The sequence below is a fragment of the Scyliorhinus torazame genome, chromosome 5, assembly GCF_047496885.1.
Source record: "Scyliorhinus torazame isolate Kashiwa2021f chromosome 5, sScyTor2.1, whole genome shotgun sequence".
In the NCBI taxonomy this organism is placed as follows: domain Eukaryota; kingdom Metazoa; phylum Chordata; class Chondrichthyes; order Carcharhiniformes; family Scyliorhinidae; genus Scyliorhinus; species Scyliorhinus torazame.
This window is the reverse complement of record NC_092711.1, coordinates 288,841,608-288,864,305: the sequence shown is the minus strand read 5'-3', so window position 1 is coordinate 288,864,305 and position 22,698 is coordinate 288,841,608. Positions and strand designations below refer to the sequence as shown.

Sequence of the window (22,698 nt, the reverse complement as noted above, 5' to 3'; positions counted from 1 at the left end):
CACCTCATGTTAATCCAAATAGCTACATTTAATGAAAGATATTCAAGTGAACTCGGCCCACACTCACAGTTCAAGGTTTCCTGTATTCAAAACAAAATTGTTATTTATAGGATAATACGGTGTTGTAAATGTCGTGGAAGAAGGAAGAGACTTGATGGAATGCACGGTAGGCTGGATAAGAACAAGGTTTATTTACACTGCACTCAATAACCACAAGTACCACAACTCCTCACCCCGAAAGGACATCCTCCTCGACCTGCACCCAGGCTGGGGTTTATATACCGTGAAACTCCTCCCAGTCAGGGGAGGCTCCATGCCGTCACTTATTGGGGTAGTTCATATTCCATGTAGGAGGGGGGGGGGTGAATGGAGTCAGATAAAATATAGTGCTTGGCTCTGTGGTAGTATGCATTAGGGGTCATGTGGGACTGTGAAGCCGTGATGTAATTGGCTGACAGATCCCGGGTCCTGGTTGGCTGTTGATCTCTAGCTCCGCCCTGAAGGCGGAGTATAAGAACCAGGAATTCTCCCCGCAGATCCAGTCTGTTGCTGAACTGCGGGGAACGAGTCACGCTTAATAAAGCCTCATCGACTTCACCTCTATTCGTCTCTCGGGAGTCTTTGTGCGCTACAATTTATTAAGCGTGCTTAAAGGACTATGGAGCTCAGGATCGTCCCGGAGTGCCTGAGGATCAGCCCCCACGCAGTGAACTCAGCAGCAGTTTTTAAACACTGGCAGACTTGTTTCGAAGCCTACCTCCGAACGGCCCCCGGCCGGGTCACAGAAGACCAGAAACTACAGATCCTGCACTCGAGGGTAAGCCCGGAAATTTACCCTCTCATAGAAGACGCAGAGGATTTCCAGACGGCGTTCGCAGCACTAAAGAGCATCTATGTTCGCCCAGTGAACCAGATCTACGCACGTTACCAACTCGCAACGAGACGGCAAAGTCCCGGAGAATCGCTAGACGAATTCTACGCCGCGCTGCTAATTTTGGGACGGGCCTGCAGCTGCCCGCCGGTAAACGCGATTGAACACACGGACATGTTAATTCGCGATGCGTTTGTGGCTGGTATGAACTCTCCCCAAATCCGCCAAAGACTTTTAGAAAAAGAGTCGCTAGGACTCTCAGAGGCACGGGCCCTTGCAGCCTCACTAGATGTGGCCGCGCGAAACGCCCGCGCGTACGGCCCCGACCGCGCGGCAGCCCCTTGGGCTCCGTGGACCCCCGTCGCGTCAAACCCCCCCCCCCTCACAGGCTTGCGCGGTTCAGACGCCAAGTCGTCCCGGGGGAGCCCGCTGCTATTTCTGCGGCCAGGCGAAACACCCCCGGCAGCGCTGCCCGGCCCGCGCAGCGAATTGCAAGAGCTGCGGGAAAAAGGGCCATTTCGCGGCTGTGTGCCGGTCCCGGGGGGTCGCCGCTGTCCCTGGAGAAGAAGGAGTCCTGCGCGTTCCAAACGCTCCCCAACCCCCCCAGCGCCCCATGTGCGACCCGCAGGCGCCGCCATTTTGGGTCCTGGCCACCACGAGGGGAGGAGGGGCGCCGCCATCTTGGGACCCCCCAGCCCTGCGCGACGCATGGGGCGGCCATTCTGTCCACCCCGCCGCCATCTTGTGACCCCCCAGCCATGTGCGATGCATGGGGGCGGCCATTTTGTTCACCCCCGCCGCCACCTTGGACGGCAACAATGGACCCCAGCATCGATGGCTCCACGGGGTTCGAGGAAGACGCTGAAGCACTACGACCACGTCTGGCCTCAATGACGCTGGACCAAGCACGGCCCCGGACGCTCCAGACGACGACAACAACGGTGCTGATCAACGGACACGAGACACCATGCCTGGTCGGCTCGGGAGCACAGAAAGCTTCATCCACCCCGACACGGTAAGACGCTGTTTTTTGACCATCCGTCCCAGTGCGCAAAAGATTTCCCTAGCTGCAGGATCCCACTCCGTACAGATCAAAGGCTTCTGCATAGTGACCCTAACGGTGCAAGGGAGGGAGTTTAAAAACTACAGGCTCTACGTCCTTCCCCAACTCTGCGCGCCCACATTACTGGGATTAGACTTCCAGTGCAATCTGCAGAGCCTAACTTTCCAATTCGGTGGCCCAATACCCCCACTCACTATCTGCGGCCTCGCAACCCTCAAGGTTGAGCCCCCATCCTTGTTTGCAAACCTCACCCCGGATTGCAAACCCGTCGCCACTAGGAGCAGACGGTACAGCGCCCAGGACCGGACATTTATTCGGTCCGAAGTCCAGCGGCTACTGAAGGAAGGCATAATCCAGGCCAGCAATAGTCCCTGGAGAGCACAGGTGGTAGTAGTAAAGACAGGGGAGAAGCAAAGGATGGTCATAGACTATAGCCAGACCATCAACAGGTACACACAGCTAGATGCGTACCCTCTCCCCCGCATATCCGACATGGTCAATCGGATTGCCCAATATAAGGTCTTCTCCACCGTGGACCTCAAGTCCGCCTACCATCAGCTCCCCATCCGCCCAAGTGACCGCAAGTAGACAGCCTTCGAGGCAGACGGGCGATTATACCACTTCCTAAGGGTCCCATTTGGCGTCACAAACGGGGTCTCGGTCTTCCAACGGGAGATGGACCGAATGGTTGATCAACACGGGTTGCAGGCCACGTTCCCGTATCTCGACAACGTAACCATCTGCGGCCACGATCAGCAGGACCACGACGCCAACCTCCAAAAATTCCTCCAGACCGCTAAAGCCTTGAACCTCACATACAACGAGGACAAGTGCGTTTTTAGCACAAACCGGCTAGCCATCTTGGGATATGTAGTGCGCAATGGGATAATAGGCCCCGACCCCGAACGTATGCGCCCCCTCATGGAATTTCCCCTCCCTCACTGCTCAAAAGCCCTAAAACGCTGCCTGGTGTTCTTTTCATATTACGCCCAGTGGGTCCCCCAGTACGCAGACAAGGCCCGCCCCCTAATACAGACCACGACCTTCCCTCTGTCGACAGAGCCTTGCCAGGCCTTCAGCCGCATCAAAGCGGATATCGCAAAGGCCACGATGCGCGCCATCGACGAGTCCCTCCCCTTCCAGGTCGAGAGCGCCGCCTCCGATGTAGCTCTAGCGGCCAACCTTAACCAAGCGGGCAGACCCGTGGCCTTTTTCTCCCGAACCCTCCACGCCTCAGAAATCCGCCACTCCTCAGTGGAAAAGGAAGCCCAAGCCATAGTGGAAGCTGTGCGACATTGGAGGCATTACCTGGCCGGCAGGAGATTCACTCTCCTCACTGACCAATGGTCGGTAGCTTTCATGTTCGATAATGCACAGCGGGGCAAAATTAAAAATGACAAGATCTTAAGGTGGAGGATCGAGCTCTCCACCTTCAACTATGAGATCTTGTACCGTCCCGAAAAGCTGAACGAGCCGTCCGATGCCCTATCCCGCGGCACATGTGCCAACGCACAAATTAACCGTCTCCAAACCCTCCACGAGGACCTCTGCCACCCGGGGGTCACTCGGTTCTACCATTTTATAAAGTCCCGCAACCTCCCCTACTCCGTGGAGGAGGTCCGTACAGTCACAAGGAACTGCCACATCTGCGCAGAGTGCAAACCGCATTTTTTCAGGCCGGATAGTGCGCACCTGATCAAGGCTTCCCGTCCCTTTGAACGCCTCAGTCTGGATTTCAAAGGGCCCCTCCCCTCCACCGACCGCAACACATACTTCCTGAACGTGGTGGACGAGTACTCCCGTTTCCCCTTCGCCATCCCCTGCCCTGACATGACAGCGGCCACAGTCATTAAAGCCCTTAACACCATATTCACACTGTTCGGTTGCCCCGCATACGTCCATAGCGACAGGGGTCCTCCTTCATGAGTGACGAGCTGCGCCAGTTCCTGCTCAGCAAGGGTATAGCCTCGAGCAGGACGACCAGCTACAACCCCCGGGGGAACGGGCAAGTAGAGAGGGAGAACGGCACGGTCTGGAAGACCGTCCTACTGGCCCTACGGTCCAGGGATCTCCCAGTTTCACGGTGGCAGGAGGTCCTCCCGGACGCCCTCCACTCCATCCGGTCGCTACTGTGTACCACCACTAACCAAACTCCTCATGAGCGCCTCCTTGTCTTCCCCAGGAAGTCCTCCTCTGGAACGTCGCTGCCGACCTGGCTGGCGGCCCCAGGACCCATCTTGCTCCGGAAACATGTGCGGGCGCACAAGTCGGACCCGTTGGTCGAGAGGGTTCACCTCCTCCACGCGAACCCGCAGTACGCCTACGTGGAGTACCCCAACGGCCGGCAGGACACGGTCGCCCTGCGAGATCTGGCGCCCGCCGGCAACACACACACCCCCTCGACACCAATCACCCCCTCCCTGCCACCGGCGCACCCCGCGACAGCCCCCTTCCCGGGAGGATCGGTCCTCCTCCCAGGTCCGACCAGAAGTGAAGCTGAAGCAGAAACCGTAAAGCTCCCGGAGGCGGCAACACTGGAACAAGCACCACCACCACCGGGGCTGAGGCGATCGACAAGGACGACCAGACCGCCCGCCCGACTCGTGGCATCGGTGTAACACTAGAATGTTGTGGACTTTAACGAGAATGTTTTTTTTTTCCCTTTTCCCTCTTACGAATACTGTAAATAGTTCAAAACAAAAAACCGCTACAGGCTCCTGAGGGGGTCGTAACAGTAAACACATTGACCGAGTGCGCCAAACCGCAGGTCTACCAAACCTATGTGTCCCCAGCATGTTTCTCTGCAATGGTGAGACCTGGACTACAGCGGGTAGGCAAGAGAAAGGCTGAACAGCTTCTACCCTTGTAGTCTCACACCTATGCTCAACATCCCTTGGCAGAACAAGGCCACCTACTCATTTCTAAGTCGTAGCATCTGCATCGGTCATGTTCATTGGATGGATGACAGTCATATATGTGTACTGTGAACTGGATTCACAACCTTCTAGATGTCCACACCGCTGCTGCAGGGACACCTGCAAATGAGATATGAAGATGATGGACATTGACGCTTACAACTGTGAGACAGTTGTCTGCAGCCATGACCTCTGGAAACTGGCTGTTTGGAGGGTAATGGAAGGGATAAGCAGAGACTAAAAGCTCAGTTAGTGGGCACAAAGAGGAAACAGAGATCAGTGAATCCTGCACCTTCTCAGCCCACTGTCTTCCTCTGCAGCAATATGACAGAGACTGCCATGCCAGAGTGGGGCTCCCGAGGTGATGCGTAACATAGTATTGACCTCCATAGCGCAAACCATCATCGTATGAGATAGAAAGATACCACCACAAACACATTGGGCTGAATTTTCTCTTTTTTTGACCATCTGTCAACTCAGGTGGGAAAAGCAGTGTGTGCCGTCGGCTGCGCTGCTAGCTTCTCCCGCCATATCTTTTGACACAAAGTCAAATAAACCCTGGAGGCAGGTCCCATAACATTATGATCCCGCCTCACCAGCAACCATAGCCCCGTATCCCCCCCACAACCAGGGAACCCTACAGCCAGGTAAAATCCCCCACCTTGAACCTCCCCAATGGAAGCCTCCCCCCACTCCCCCCCCCCCCTCAGTACCAGAGGGAAATGCTGGTGCGCTGCCAGGGCACTGCCAGAGTACTTCCCGGACATGACCCTCTCCTCCCCGGGGGCTATATTTAACTGTGAGCCCCTGGCGGGTTCTCTTCGCCAGGACCGTGTTTGTAAACCCTGCTGACTTGACATCACGTTGATGGGGGGGAGAACTCTTTATGTGGGAGGTTGAAATAGCATTCAGGCCTGTTAATGACATTTAAATGTGTGGTTATAGGGTTTGCGACTTTTCGTGGTGGGAAACACATTATAATATTGGAGGAGTCAGGGTCGATTTCAATGCAAAAAAATCCCATCGGCGTAAATGCTATTTAAGGACTTCTGTTGGATTCTCAGCCCCATCTGGCTTACCTGCCCCCTAAAACAGGGGCAGAAGATCACACCCATTGACAGTCTGTGTGCTGTTTCAGAGGGTAAGGGCCTCTGACTGCAACACCCCACAATGTAACTCTCAACTGTTAAAACAATCCTGTTTTTTACATAATACTGTTCTGTTACCTTCATCCCTCACCAATGGCATCTGCCCTTTCCTATATCATGTACCATTTGGATAACTGCTTGAAAAAGAGAAAAAGTGAAGGAAAAGGATGGATAAAACTAAATAACTTATGAAAAAAGTTTGGAGTTACCTGTAACTGGATGAAATTCCATGAAACATTATTGAATTGTGTCAGGAAATAGGTGTGAGACTGGACGTCTCAATAACTTTAATATGTTATATATATGTGGACACAGTTTTACTACAGGTAGGAGTCCCATAAGGATGGCAGAGTGAGATATAGCTCCTTATTGCTGCCTTGTCAGGGGAAACTATGGCACTTTAACCATACTTGCTCAGAGTTTCACTTACTGACATCCAGTTGAATTGGTATTTTGATAACAAGCCTGAAAGAGAGTTAGTTCCTTGTTTAGCCAGAAGACATCCGAGGGTGTAAAAGTCTTGCCGAATATCAATCAGAAGTGACTGAGATTAGAGCACACACATACAAACCTGACTGGACAACTTGAGCACAAAATTTAGGCTGACACTCTAGTGCAGTACTGAGGGAGAGCTGCTCTGTTGGAGGTCCCATCTTTCAGCTGAGGCATTAAGCCAAAGCAGTACTCACTCCGCTGGTCACAAAACGTTTAACATCTCTATTTGAAGAAGAACAGGGTAACTCTCTTTGGTGTCCTGGTCAATAAGTATCTCTTAACCAATATCGTTAAAACAGAATTTCTGGCCATTAGCATATTGCCGTGGTGCAAATTGTCTGCCATGTTTCGTGCTGTACAACAGTGATGAACTTCAAAGGTGAGATCTTCCAGCTGTTCGTCCTGGCACACCCCGCTTGACGGTGCACCCCGGCCATAGGTTTCCAGGCATTGTGCGGTGGATTCAATGGTAAATCCCATTAACAGCGGTGGGACCAAAATACCGTGGGGAGGCCAGAGAAGCTCACTTTGGCAATTCCTGAGATCATGAAACATGCAATATAAATGCAAGTCATCTTCCTTACTTCTAAAATTTATTTTGCTTTGCTTGCATTTACTAAAAAGTTGATGTGAAACCAAAGTAGGCAGCTGTGCACCCAAGTAAAATCACACATTTTGCATTTAGTAAAAGCCATCTCATGTACAATATAAATGGCCTAAAACCCTATCCGTGGTTTTCATATTACCACAGACGTTTCTCAGCAGCTGATGAAAACTGATTAGGGGCTGGTTTAGCACACTGGGCTAAATCGCTAGCTTTTAAAGCAGACCAAGGCAGGTCAGCAGCACAGTTCGATTCCCGTACCAGCCTCCCCGAACAGGCGCCGGAATGTGACGACTAAGGTCTTTTCACAGTAACTTCATTTGAAGCCTACTTGTGACAATAACTTTACTTTATTTACTTTAAAATACTGAAAGACAAGAGATGGGATTTTCCTACATACTCCACCCGCAGCATGTTTTCCTGCGCACACAACTTGTGGTGGAGGCAACTTGCCATTGGCTGCCAGCGGATCTTACGGTCCTGCCAAAGTCTATGGCCATTTTGTATGGCTTGTTCGCTCCGCCACCGGGGAACCCACACAGGGGATCCCATCCAAGATTTTACCTTTTCAGATTTTTACTGTAACAAATAAAAATCAACACAGATCAAACACTACATAGCAAGCAATTAGAATACAACAACATAAAGAAAATAAACTTTGCATTAGCTAATTAATTTAATTGATATATGTTGTATGACACATTTTCACTGTATGCTATGCTTCCAGCAGATGAGTAGCAATACAAAATTAAGTCCCAAGGCACTCTTAGCTTTGGCAGGCTCACTACTCCTGTCACAGCAGGTCAAATCATCTGGAGTCCTTGACTCAACTCAGTCTAATTATTTCAGCAAGTCCTATCTTGGCAACTCCTTGTTCCTTAATTCCCTCAAAATCCTGGCTGCGGCTCAGTGACCGCGTTGCGCCCAGATCAGGTGGATTGTGCGAGAGCCTCAATGGCGAGTCACCCGACTCGCTCCGTCTGGTGCAATCTGGATCTCGCTCTTGCAAGATCCAGATTTGCATATCTTAATGATCCATTAGGCGCATTCAAATAGCCAGACACCTGCAAAGCCTCGCCTGGGCGCAGTTTAGCATTGGTTTCCACAAATATGGGCCATGCATTACAGCACCTCGTGAGAGGGGTCCTTCAGGCCATTAGAGACCCCCATGTGGTAGGAGCAGGGCAGGGTGGTACCATGGCACTCCCCCGATACACGGGTACTAGGGTTCCAGGCTGGCAGTGCCAGCATGCCCGAGGTCCAGGTTGGCACTGCCAGAGGTTGGGCCCGGGGGTGCCTTTTCCATGGGGGGTGTGAGGGGGGTTTCCCAGGGGCCTCGACAAGGTTAGGGTGTGACGGGGGCATCGAAAAAGCAGGGGGGATTACTTAAAGGGGGGGCATGTAGAGATCGGGGCTGCAGTTCAAAATGGCGACCCGATCTGTGAGGAGCTAATGAGGGGTCTGGGCCGGGAAAAGTCCCCTGAGGCCCAAAAAATGCAGCCACCTAGAAGCACCCTGCCAAACATGCCCAAAAGCAGACTTTAACCTTTGCTTACTGAATTGCACGCCCCCATCTTTCCCATTCCCTTCACATAGAAAGCCAGCTCTCACCAGCATCTTGCTCGTTGCTAACAGAAAAATGTATTTTCCAGCTCTTCACAGCAGTAAAATAAAAGCAGAATACTGTGGGTGCTGAAAATCTGAAATGAAAACAGAAAATTCTGAAAAACTCAGCAGTTCTGGCAGCATCTGTGGAAAAAGGGTGGACTTTAGAGGGTCAATTCGCCACAGACGCAAATCCCGTTATGACCGCTAAATCCCGTGAGAGGACCATAACAGGATTTGCGCCGGCGACATCTCGCTTTGATATCTTCCCCGCCCCCCGCTGGTGATGTGATGAGGTTAACACCAGAAAGAAAGTCAATGTAATTTCCATGAATTTTATACCGTCGCTTCCTTTGCAACCCTCACCATCACTTTGAAATTACATGGAGTGCTGTTTAATCAGGCGAGAAAAAGACATCTGTGAAGTCAGCGATTTTCACACAGCTTTTCCTGCATGATCTAGCACTCTGTGCAATTTTGGGAAAATTCTGCCCTGACTTAATGTTAGTTCATCATACAGGCTCGAAATGTTAACCCTGGGCTGCATTCTCTGGTCCCCCAGCCATATATCTCTCGGCGGTGGGCCATACGCTGGTGACGGGATTCTCTACTCCCGCCCCTTGTCAATTGGATTTCCCATTTCCCACGCTGTCGGGAAAACCAGGAGCGGGGGTGCTCTGCCGGCGGGAACACAGAACCCCAATGGTCGGAGAATTCCGGCCTCTGTTCCTCTTTCCATAGATGCTGCCTGGCCTACTGGGCTTGACCAGCATTTTCTGTTCTTATTTCTTTATAGCAGTAATTGCTTCTCTCTGCCTCTCCCTCCATATCTCTCTTTCTTTCTCCCCTTCCCCTGTCTCCTTCTCCCTCTCTCTTTCTGACTTGCAGCCCCTTTTTCTCTCTTCCTTAGTCCATGTGTGCTGGGTCAAGAAGTGGACACTCACTTACTTTTCAACAGATTACAATTTGGGTTTCTTTCTCCGTGACAAACAGGGCCTGTCTGTGGTCAAAGTTATAGGGTGGGATTTACTGGGAAATCCCATTCACAGCGGTGGGACCGGTAGATCCCGCTGGCGGGGTCACCATCGCCGCCGACAGACATGCGACAGGGTGGTTAGTAAATCCCACTCATAGTATGATCACTACCTTCCTGTCCAAAGGATTCAGTTTACTTAAGTTTGTAGCCACCTAAATTGGCCAACTCCCAATTTAAAATGGCGAACGGCAAGGGCTGATGGGAAAGTCAGCCAACATAGACAGAAACCAGCAGCTGCAGGTTTGCTGTGTATTTACCTCTGCAAAGGCCAGACAACATCGATACCAGCGACCATCAGCATAACAATGTTAGCAGCCATCTGCATACTGATGAGCAATCCCCAGGAACAATAAGTAACATTTTGGACACACAAAGCAAAGCCAGACTCCTGCAAGCAGGAGCCAACACAAAGGAAGTGAACGAGCACCTCAAGACCGCCCATCGATCAGGGAACCGCTCCAGTATTGGAGAAATCGAACCAAATGATTGGGACAAAGTCCAATCACTTGGGACCAGGTACAGGGTCCGCCCCGAAAGGCCCTTGGGGACTATAAGAGTTAAGAGTTAAGCCCCAAGTTCAAATCGCTCGCTTCACCTCTTCGTCCTGCCCGGGTCACCCAGCAACACGAACCAACATTGACCGTGACCGGTGCAGTGACTGCTGAACGAAGTAAGTCTTAATTCAACGCTCGCTACGAGATAGGTGCTCCTAGCTACTTCGAATCCCGCAGACTCAGAACCCGAACGAAAGGCCATTTGTTCCCCTGACCTGGTGGGCCAGTCCGAAGTTAAGTATAGGCCTGTTAGTTGTAGAAGTAGCTTAGACGTAGAATTTGTGCATGAGTAGCGATTACTGTGTATAATAAATGTCCTTTGATTTGAATCTTACTGATCAGTGTATTGGGTTATTGATCATTACTCGGACTTGAACCTCGTGCCGGTATCATAAAGATACCTGGCGACCCGAGAGCAAAGGTAATAAAACAGAGCAATTGAACCAAGGAGAAAGTTAGCAACAAGTTAAAGTTAACTTTGAGTTAAAGTTTTCAACATAATTATCAAGAAAATCATGCAATCATACGAACAGTCTAAGATAACTTCATGACATTTATGTATGCAATGCATTGTTTGATGCAGAGCTGTCGCATGATTCTGGTTTTGATTAGGTTTTATACGGAAGCTGACAGTGCAGCTGCAAACTCTGAAAGTCGTTGTCCTTGACATGTAATAACATACAAACAAGAAGATTAATGATAATGATCCTGTTACTACAGTGACAGTTAATTATCAGGAAATTCTATGCATAGTAAATACAATAATACATTAATATATTATGTTATCCTGCTGTCTATAACAACCATATAAAATGTTAATTTTGTGGCTTGGAGGAAACCTACAGAAGCTTTGAAATGAAAGCTGCGTCAAGCAGTGAGTTTCATTAAATTGCTGGTCTTCACTTATGCTATTCTGTTAAAACATTTATACTCCATTTTACTAATATGAAATATTTCACTAAGGATTCAGGGACCAGCAAGTAAAACACTGCACACAATTAGTTAGTAGTACTGGGGAGGTGATGGTGTATTGTTATTGTCACTAAACTAGTAATCCGAAGACCCAGGTTAAAGCTCCAATGATCCAGGTTTGAATCCCACCGCGGCAGATGGTGAAATTTGAATTAAATGAAAATCTGGAATTGAAATTCTATAATAAGCCATTGTTGTAAAAACCCAACTAGTTCACGAATGTCCATCAGGGAAGAAAACTGTGTCCTCACCTCCATCCACAGCAATGTGGTTGACTTTTAAATGCCCTCTGAAATGGTCGACCAAGCCACTCAGTTCAAGGGCAATTAGAGATGGGCTATAAAAACTGGCCCAACCTGCGAAGCCCACATCCCCTTGAATGAGTAAGGTTGGGGAAGGAGCCGGTCAAATAACGGGGTGCTGCCTCAGGACGGTTCCCCAATGCCTTCTGGGTTGGGGGAGAAGTGAATGAGCTGCCCATTGCAACAAGGCGGGCAGCCAATTAATATACATGATGTGGAGATGACGGCATTGGACTGGGGTGGGCATAGTAAGAAGCCTTACAACACCAGGTTAGAGTCCAACAGGTTTGTTTCAAATCACTAGCTTTCAGAGCACAGCTCCTTCCCCAGGTGAACCTGAGGAAGGAGCTGTGTTCCGAAAGCTAGTGATTCGAAACAAACCTGTTGGACTTTAACCTGGTGTTGTCAGACTTCTTACTGAATTAATATACAGAGAGTTAATGTTTCAGGTTGATGACCTTTCATCAGAACTGAAGAAAATAGAATAGTAATACATTTTGTACACTTGTTATCTGATCTGCTGAGAATGTCCAGCATTTTCTGTTTTTATATTATATTTCCAGCATTCGTAGTATTTTGTTTTTGTAACTCACTTAGGGCCCCAATCAGGAGGCATTTTCCAACCTTGCTAACATTTTGTTGGCAGCAGAGTGAGCCCTCCTACTGCATACGGAGGCCACCAGCTCCTTGGAGATGGCCTCACTCAGAGTCAGAGGCTCCAAAGATGGGGGGGGGGGGCACGGTAGCACAGTGGTTAGCACTCTTGCTTCACAGCTCCAGGGTCCCAGGTTCGATTGCCGGCTTGGGACACTGTCCGTGCAGAGTTTGCACATTCTCTCCCTGTCTGCGTGGGTTTCCTCCGGGTGCTCCAGTTTCCTCCCACAGTCCAAAGATGAGCACGTTAGGTGGATTGGCCACGCTAAATTGCCCTTCACGTCCAAAAAGGTTAGGTGGGGTTACTGGGTTCCGGGGATAGGGTGGAGATGTGGGCTTAAGTAGGGTGTTCTTTCCAAGGGCCGAATAGTCTCCTTCTATGCTGTCAATTCTATGATTCTATGATTCTATCATTTTATGAGGAAGGCTGCATTCACAGCCCTAATGCAGCCTGAGGGGTTTCCTCCTTCGCTGAGGGTGCTACCAGCTTGGCCGCTTGGATATTTTCATTTCATCCCTGTAGTCATGACCTGCCTCAGCAACGTCCACCTCTCCCAGTGGAGCTGCCCTGTGATTGGGTCAGTCTGCTATTCTCCTTTCAGCGAGTGTGAGCTCGGGACCCCCATTTGGCCCCGACATCGGGGTCCCAGAGTCTATGTGAAAATTCTGCCCAAGCTCTCAGCTGGACCCATTTTTATATAATGAGGTTGTGCTGATGGTGTTGGAATAAAGTATTCCAGATCTCAATGATAGAATTCGGGCAGCACGGTAGCCTTGTGGATAGCACAATTGCTTCACAGCTCCAGGGTCCCAGGTTCGATTCCGGCTTGGGTCACTGTCTGTGCGGAGTCTGCACATTCTCCCCGTGTGTGTGTGGGTTTCCTCCGGGTGCTCCGGTTTCCTCCCACAGTCCAAAGATGTGCGGGTTGGGTGGATTGGCCATGATAAATTGCCCTCAGTGTCCAAAATTGCCCTGAGTGTTGGGTGGGGTTGCTGGGTTATGGGGATAGGGTGGCGGTGTTGACCTTGGGTAGGGTGCTCTTTCCAAGAGCTGGTACAGACTCGATGGGCCGAATGGCCTCCTTCTGCACTGTAAATTCTATTCTATGAATTCTATCTCAAGTCCATGTTCTGGTGATATTGAAAACGGCCTGGACTTTAGGCCCAATAAAATTGGACACTTCAAATTAAGAATTGGACATTTTAAATCAAACCACAGTCAACTCCAGGCAGGCAGATGGGAATTTGAACTTGGTCGAATTCGAATACACTAAGGACAGACAAACTGCCAGGACATGTCTGGACCTGCCTTGTCAATCACCAACAGGAGATAATCAGCTCAATTTTGAGTAAGGAAACAGGGAGTCCACACCGAGGAAGATTAAAGAACTTTGGTTAATTTACAGTTAAGTTATATACAACTCCCGGTAGATCCCTATCTGGTCTCTCCACGGTCGGTGTATTTTTGGCCGATCTTTAATACATAGCTGAATGGAGTTCACCTGCCCCTCAGCGGGGGAGCTCCTACTCCGTGAGAACCACGGGGAAGATAATCAATCCCACCCTGTAAGTCCCATGTGGGATATGACACTATTCGTATGAATCGATTTGTTTTGGTTACCCATATTGAGCCAGACCTTCTGGCACCCGGAGTTCCCGCCGTTACTTTACATGATACCAGGTTACGTGTGGGCAACATAAACAGAGATGGACACCTAGGGGTGGGTCCCTGGTGAGTGGCCGTCAACAATTCCAATGGGTATTGCGAACCCCTCCTGAGCCCTCATTGGCTGAAGGTCAGAGAACTTTCTGGAAAGGCGTGAGGGGAGTGGGATAAAGAACCCACCCTAGCGAAGACTCGGTGTGGAGGCGATCAAGAAGATTGGGCGACTGAGCAGAGACGGAAAGAAGAAGCATGTAAGACCCACTTCCCAACAAAGACCCGGAGGACATCGGGTCTCAGAGAATTGGACCCGCAGCGTGACTGAGTCCATCAGTATGAGTCACATTATGAATTTTGGGGCATTTCAGTAATATTTTGGGATAATTTAAGGGTAGCTGATTTTACTGTTTATTAAATAAATGTGCTTGAATTTTTTTCACTTGCGTTGTCCTTTGTTCACCTTGCTAATAAAGACATCTGGGTAAAACTTTCGAATAATAACCTGGTCGAAGTGGCTGAAGTTTACGGACAAGTATTTATCTCATCCTTTGGTACAAAACACTCAATTTCAATTATTTATTCACAATTTTTGGAACCCATCACATTTAATACTAACTTGGAATCAGGCCACAGCCATTTGGTATTCACAATAACTTTCTGAATCCATAAAACCCTAGAAAGAGAAATCGGGCAAGATTTAACTAAATGGGAACAAAGTCCCAGAGCGAGCGCATTTAGCTGCGTGCTTCCCGGCGCTCGCAATGCCGAGAATCACAATGCTATAAAACAGCACCCCGGTTAGATAGGGGGCCTCAGCAGGAAACCCATAGCGCCGTTTTGAGCACTGAGGAGCTCAGCTTGCCGAAACTCCGCACTGCAGCGAGAGATCGGGACGCCATTTTTAAAAGTAGTCCCGATCTCTGGAGCCCCCAAAGTGATTCCTGAAACCCCCCCCAAACTCTAATGCACTATGGGAGGGGCCCCACACACCCCAGCACCTCCCCACCACCCACGCAAGGCACCCCAGGCCCAATCACAACTGTGCAAAAAATGCCAGCTTGGCATCCAGGTGGCACTGCCAGGGTGTCTGGGTGGCACCAGGTGGCATCCTCTAGCAGAGTGCCCCGAACAGCCGCTCGCCCGACCCTCAAATCCAGCACATTAATTCCCCCGGCCGCCTATAAGCCCCCCCTGCCTAGAGGATAAGCACCTGCGGGCCTCTGATTCCTGTGGCAGGCCCCCACAAGTGCCGATCCATATGGTACCCGTTTGTGGAGACCAGTACTGAACAGTACTTGCCCAAGGTCTCCGAGGTGAAGGTGATATATTCCAATGCCTCGGGTACCTTGGGAAACTGCACATTAAAGTGAGACTAGCTGTCTTGCTTTCATATGCAGATTTGCCTAAAAATGATCCCGTCAACAATGGTGTTGCGAGCCAGGTAGAACCCGGGAGTGGGGTCTCCCAGCTTCTATTGGCCACGCTGTGCCATGCAAGCTGCTTTTCAGGCGCAGCGTAGCTATTTGATCGCACCCCTAATTCCTCACTTGTGCAGTTGTCTTTCATTACTAGCAAATGGTTTAGATACTACACTGTATTACCACCACCATGTTCCATTCTGAATATCGCAGTTCTTCTTCACTTGGCAAAAAGATAACAGAAACCTGAAGTATGCCCTCGCTGCTCTTGAAACTGTGCTCAAAAAAGCAGAGTCCTGACCGAGCTTGGGTTTCCACCATGATCTTGAATGTGCCTGGTCGTTCTGCTCTTGAACAATGTGTTGATGAAATGGTCTTTTTAGAGTTGGAGTGGACCACCTCTCAGAGACTTCAAGGTCACCTTCTTGGATTAGCTTCAGCAGGAGATAGGGTGAATAAGAAAACACGTTGACTTGTCATGAGCACATGTAGAGGTGACCAAAGTCAAGTCTGAAAGAATACAAATCTTTTTTTCACAAAGGTGAAGGGCTGGATTCTCCATTATTGAGACTATGTCCCCCACGCCGGGGTCAAATCCTGCAAAAAAGTGAAACTAATTCTTAGCCCTGCAGGGGGTTGGCAGGGACCCGGAGTGAATCTCACAGCTCTTGCTGCAGATACGGGCCCCCGCACTTCCGGGTCAGAGGCCGCCCGTGCGCACGGTGGCAGCCTCCAGCGGCCACGCCGTGCTCCATGGCGGACTCGGACCGCGGAGGTAGACCCACAAAGGAGACTCCCCGATCGGCCGCTCGCCTGACCCTCAAATCGTGCACATTAATTCCCCGGCCGCCTATAAGCCCCCCCCCCCGGCCTCCTATCCTCCTGCCCCCGAGCAGGACTGGTCCGCAGCCGCAACGCGAGCAGCCGATTGGCAATAGCAGGTTAGTTCCACGCCATCGGGAACTCGGCCGGTCGGGGGCGGAGGATTGCTGAGCGGGCCTCTAGCAATGGTGGCGTACTCCCCGGTGACGCCGATTTTCGGTGCCCGGAGAATCGCAGGACCAGCGTGAGCCCGATTACGGCATCAAACTGGATTCTCCGCCCCGGCGCCAGCCGCGATTTCAGCGTCGGGCTGCGGAGAAGCCAAAACAGTTGCAAATTTCCAGTCCTCATGCATCACCTCCTTATTTAAGGAGGATTGGAAGATTATGGTCAGCGATACTTCACTCAGCACCTTCAAATGAATCCTATCCGACCGTAGTGATTTATTAACTTTAATAAGTAAAGCCTGTTTTTCTAATATATTTTCTTCACATATTTTTAGTTCTCCAAATACCTTCTTTTTCACAATGACTTTGGCAGCATCTTCTTTCTTGGAAAAGACAGAAGCAAAGTATTGATTTAGTAGCTCACCCAAGCCCTCTCTTCCACGTGTAAGACTCCTTTTTTGTCCCTAATCAGTTCCACAATCCTCTTCCTAATCCTCTGCTACTTTTATGCTCATAAAAGGTCTTCTTTTTGTGTTGCCTGTCAGTCATTTCTCAAGCTCTCTCTTTGCCTCTCTTATTTCACTTTCTCTTCCTTCTCAATTTTCTACATTCAGCATGGTTCTCATTTGTAGTATCATCCTGACGTATCAGTCATACGCACTTCTTTACGGCTTCATCATGAGATTTTTTTCAACAAGGTGCGTAGGAAAATTGAAAGAAGGCTTCCAGCTAATCAGCCAGGAAATGGGGAAAGCCCAATCAAACCAGGCACACACCACCATCGAGCTGAATCTGTCAGCCGTGTAACTCAACGGAAAACATACTCCTCAAATCGGCTGCACCATGTTATCTGGGAGTCCATATCACACTGCATATTTCTGGTCCTAGGTTGTAACTACATCTATCGTCTGGTGAGTTATAAAGCAGAGGGGACTCTTCCCTAAGAGTTCATAATTCCTCTCTTGAAATATCGCAACCATTTGCAGAGATAGGGAACAAATCGATATCCAATTTCTTCAATTGCTAATACCTCACAGCTTCACCATTGACTAAAAAGTCACTTGCATTTTAATGGTACGTTAGGCGGTTCTTAAAGTTATTTCATCATAAAGTCAGGTATAATAGGAAATGGTACAAACCTTTTCAATTTTCATTAAAATGTTAGAAAAGAGTTTTTGAGTGGAAAAAGACAACGTCCAGGGGACTTCCTCACAATACCTCACAGGTACACTGATGCCTTTCTGATGTAGTAACGTATTGCAATATACATATTAATATTGTTTTGTGTATTTGCCAAAGGAATCACAAAAATTTATTTCAACACTACTTTTCCCAATTCTCATCACCTTTTTTCCTCTACTTAATGTGGTGAGTCATGTTGCATTTATGATTCACAAAAACCACAATTTTACATAAACGAGTCTCAAATAAAACTCACCAATCTCACTCAGAGATTTCATAAGGATAGCTGGTTAATGGAAATGTCATGGACCCACACGGGGGAGTTGAGACAAATAGCATAAATGCATTCGATGGCCAAAATTAGAACGCCCACGAGGGAACAGGTAATAGGAAGATATCCTGTTAGGATGAAGTGGAATAGGGTGAGAGTAGGCTCTTGTTGAGCATAAAGCGAACTCAGTTGAGCCAAATGGCATTTTGATTGTGTAAAAGTGTAGGTGAGGCAATACAATTGAGTGCTCTTCCAAAGTTGGACTGAAGTACTTTGCTACCATAGAGTAGAAAACCTCAGTGTAATATCTCTTACTTGGAAGGACTTGATGCTGACACTGCGTGCTCATTCCTTAAGGTTCAAGGGGAGAATTTGACGCACCCTGTTAGTGGGTTTGCAAGCAGTGGGTGGTCAAAAGATTTCTCAGATGGCCTTCCCACTGGGCTCCTGTCCACCCAGCCTCTCTGCAATTTGGTCCTGGGAGAGGCGACGTCTAGGCAGACCCATCCACCCTTGCCCCAACTGAAGCCCTTACGTGGCCAATTACTGACCACTAGAGGACAGTTTCCTGCCTAGCCTCAACTTTCAGGCCAATGGGAGGAGTTCAGGGGCTTGGCGGAATCCCCAAAAATAACGCTGTTCAGGACTCAGGCAGGGGTGAACAGCGGGGTAGGGGTGTTGGGCCTCCATCTGCAGCCTTCTTTTAACATCAGACAACTTCCCCAAACTCCCCAAAAGGACTTGTCACTGCAGCTCCCCCTCCCTCACCGGTGATCTCTTCTTCAGCACCCCTGCAACATTCTACAGACCCTGTCACCCACCAGGCCTCACTTCCCTACCCTACCCTGAGACCCCCAAAATCTACCTTGTCCTGGACTCCCATTAGTTAGACTCTGGGGTCTGCTTGCAGTCCCATTCCTGTCCACTGCAGCTTCTGGCACTGCAGGGACTCGAGTGCTGCCGGCGAACCGGACTGATCACCATTCTCTGGGGTGGAACTCACCTCCAGCCAATTAATGCTCGTTGGAGCATTAAGTGATGGTGGGGAGGCCATATTGATGGGGATGTGTTTTCTGCCAACTCCATGCATGGCGGCAAAGCAAATCCCGCCATCCTTAAAATCCTGGCCCGAGAAAAAACAGATTTTAAATTTAATTTTAATCTGGTGTGGACACAATGGGCCAAGTGGCTTCTTTCTGTGCCTTAAACTTTCTAATTGAAAATTCCTATGTCCTCGGATGTAAAGCCTGTAAGGTACAGGTCTTACATCCGTACCGGCCTCGCCGAAAAGGCGGCGGAATGTGTCGACTGGGGGCTTTTCACAGTAACTTCATTGAAGCCTGCTTGTGACAATAAGCGATTATTATTATTATTACCGACGAAGGACTTGAATCATTAAACCCAGGCTCCCTATCCCAACACATTTTATTCAAGATTTTGGGGTGTATGCCATGGGCAGCTTCTTCGTAGACTTTTGATGGTTTGAAATTTCTCATAACAGATGCGTAGTAAATTGTCCATCAATTAGATAGAGATTGAGAGTAACAGCCACTGAGAGCTAGGTTTTGTTCAGTCTTCTGATGTGAAGAATTAATTTGCCGCGTCTTCCTTCTCCTAATTTCCCATCATGTTCCAAACTAACCTATCTCGAAGGGTTTATTTGATCTGTAGTATTCTGCCAGCTTTTTCTAACAACCCTCTTGCTGCTGTCAACAATCCGGCATCTTTTAAAAATATTTCTTTCCTCTTAAAAATTGCCCAGAAACATAGAATTCAATTTAATCTGCTGCGGCTGTAAGAAACATTTGCTGTGATTTCAGGAGGGTAAAGCATGAGTGTAAAGCATGTCTGAGTCAAGGCCACGTCAGTTTGGGAAAGGCATAATGGCAATAGCCCTAATTGTCATTTTTAATTTATAAGACATTATGACCTATTGGTTAATACCTCTCAGTTTTAAAGCTGTCCAAGTTATTGTTTTTTTTAGCTTTTGCTGATGAACCATACCCTTGAGATTGGTGCCTAATTTCCTCAGTGCTACAAGGTTTGGCAATGCAAAAGCTGCTTTTGATTTAAGCCATCAGCGGTCAAAGAACAAAGAACAAAGAACAAAGAAATGTACAGCACAGGAACAGGCCCTTCGGCCCTCCAAGCCCGTGCCGACCATGCTGCCCGACTAAACTACAATCTTCTACACTTCCTGGGTCCGTATCCCTCTATTCCCATCCTATTCATATATTTGTCAAGATGCCCCTTAAATGTCACTATCGTCCCTGCTTCCACCACCTCCTCCGGTAGCGAGTTCCAGGCACCCACTACCCTCTGCGTAAAAAACTTGCCTCGTACATCTACTCTAAACCTTGCCCCTCTCACCTTAAACCTATGCCCCCTAGTAATTGACCCCTCTACCCTGGGGAAAAGCCTCTGACTATCCACTCTGTCTATGCCCCTCATAATTTTGTATACCTCTATCAGGTCTCCCCTCAACCTCCTTCGTTCCAGTGAGAACAAACCGAGTTTATTCAACCGCTCCTCATAGCTAATGCCCTCCATACCAGGCAACATTCTCTTCTGCACCCTCTCTAAAGCCTCCACATCCTTCTGGTAGTGTGGCGACCAGAATTGAACACTATACTCCAAGTGTGGCCTAACTAAGGTTCTATACAGCTGCAACATGACTTGCCAATTCTTATACTCAATGTCCCGGCCAATGAAGGCAAGCATGCCGTATGCCTTCTTGACTACCTTCTCCACCTGTGTTGCCCCTTTCAATGAACTGTGGACCTGTACTCCTAGATCTCTTTGACTTTCAATACTCTTGAGGATTCTACCATTCACTGTATATTCCCTACCTGCATTAGACCTTCCAAAATGCATTACCTCACATTTGTCCGGATTAAACTCCATCTGCCATCTCTCCGCCCAAGTCTCCAAACAATCTAAATCCTGCTGTATCCTCCGACAGTCCTCATCGCTATCCGCAATTCCACCAACCTTTGTGTCGTCTGTCATTTTGTGGGTGCTCATACACATATTTCACTTAAAACGTAAATAAAGCAGTGTTGGTGGCTGAACAATTGCTTATCATCGCGATTGTACATTTTCATGCATATTTCTTCAGGTTTGACCTAGGTGCACGTTGACACAAGGCAATTTAATCCACGTTTTTGTTTCAATCACATACTACTTTTGTAGGCACTGTAAATTTGTTACACATGTTTCACACTTATTGAGCGTCAACTCGAATACAGGTCTGCAACAAAACCTCAAGCTTGACATTAACACAATGATTGGCACCTTGCTCGCACTCACGGAAAGGAGTAGGATTATAGCTTGAGTTCTAAGGCATCACGGAAATGGTAGCTCCAATCCCACCGTGGCAAGTTTTGATATTGAAGAACAAAGCAAACTGCTGGGTCTTTGCCTTTTTTTTAATGCTTCACTAATGCTCTTCAGGGGAGAACCTGCTTGCCAGCCTGGGCTGGTTTGCATGCGACTTTGATAGAGAATGGTTGCGGGCAGTAGGGAAAGGGGTAGGGAGTGGGCCTAGATACATTTCTCATGCTGAGAGCTGAATCGGGCTCAATGGGCTGAATGTCCTCCTTCTGTGCTGTAATTATTCCATAATTCCGCTGTATATGGTTAACTGTAATTTGTAACAGGGGAATCAGAGATGGGCAGTAAATATTGCCTTGTCAATATTGCCCAGATCTTCAAAACGAATAAGGCAAATTATACCAGTGTTCTGTGCAACCTGCCTTCCCGGAGTAGAGTTTCCCCATCAGAGAGGCATTGCAAGTTTTTATCTCAATGTAAAGTTACTGGGCAAGTTTGAATACACTTATTTCGTAGAGCTCAAATTGGAATGGATATTAGCAGGAAGTCGTTTTTTGGTCATGATAGTGCCGGAAATTAGGTGTGTTTCATGGGCCACTTAAAATAGCCCAGGGCAATTAAGGCCAGTGATGTACAGGGCCATAAGCGTAAGTAAGCAGGGAGACAGCTCCTAGTTTGAACCCATCACTGTATAAATGTACACAGGCCTTGCAGTTGTTAAGTACAGAGTTAGAATCACAGAATCATTGAATTGTTGCAGAGCAGGAGGCCATTCAGTTCATCATGTCTGCACCGACCCTCCAAATGAGCACTGTGACACAGTACTATTCTCCTGCCTTTTCCCCATAACCCTGCACGTAGTTTCTATTCAAATATCACCTAATGCCTCTTGAATGCCTTGATTGAACACACTATAAAATAACATAAAATAAATACATACAATTAACCTACCTAAGACTTCATTAAGACCGACTGAACTGCATCCAACACCCCACAACACCACCCAATTCATACCCACCCTTTGTAAACATAGCTACCCTGCGAGTAAAGATGAACCCCTGTGGTTGCCATGTTTCATTACCCCCCCCCCCCCCCCCCCCCGCAATCCCCCCCAATCGGTACACAGTTTGGGCATGATTCACCTGTTATGTGGTCAGGCACAGCTCGTGCTCCGTCTGATATTTGTTGCTTCATTGATAAAAATCAATGTCAAACCTTAATTAGCCCGATAATTAATGGCTCCACATCGTAAGACACAGAAGTAAAGTAAATTTTGTTTTTAAAAAATTGAATTTTGGTTTCCAGGTTTAGATTATAGCAAGTTCTAGACCCAGCACTCAAAAGCCAGACACTGCAGAATTAGACAGATGGTGACTGTGAGTATCACTTCCCATTTTCCATCTGTGAGGAACAGCAGGTTCACACTATTTCTGCGGGAGGCAGCAGGCAAAAAAATGGTGCCGATCATTGAACTCATAGCAACTGAGACAGTCCTGTGGCAACTGAGTTCATCTTTAGTTCAAGGTGGCATAGAAATATTTCTGAGGGGGTTTGGGGGGAGGGTGCGTAAAAGCAGGAAATTCCTCAACAGAGCACATCCAGGGAGTGGCTTTCCAATGCAAC

The 22,698-nt window shown here is 48.6% G+C and overlaps 1 long non-coding RNA gene across 1 annotated transcript in view; it reads right to left on the bottom strand.

Moving 5' to 3' along the window:
• Positions 1–22,698, bottom strand: part of LOC140422796 (uncharacterized) — a 103,803-nt gene that overhangs the window by 14,587 nt on the left and 66,518 nt on the right. Inside the window, exon 3 of the long non-coding RNA XR_011947612.1 lies at positions 7,497–7,675. This is a non-coding gene — a long non-coding RNA (uncharacterized lncRNA). The remainder of the gene's footprint in view (positions 1–7,496; positions 7,676–22,698) is intronic.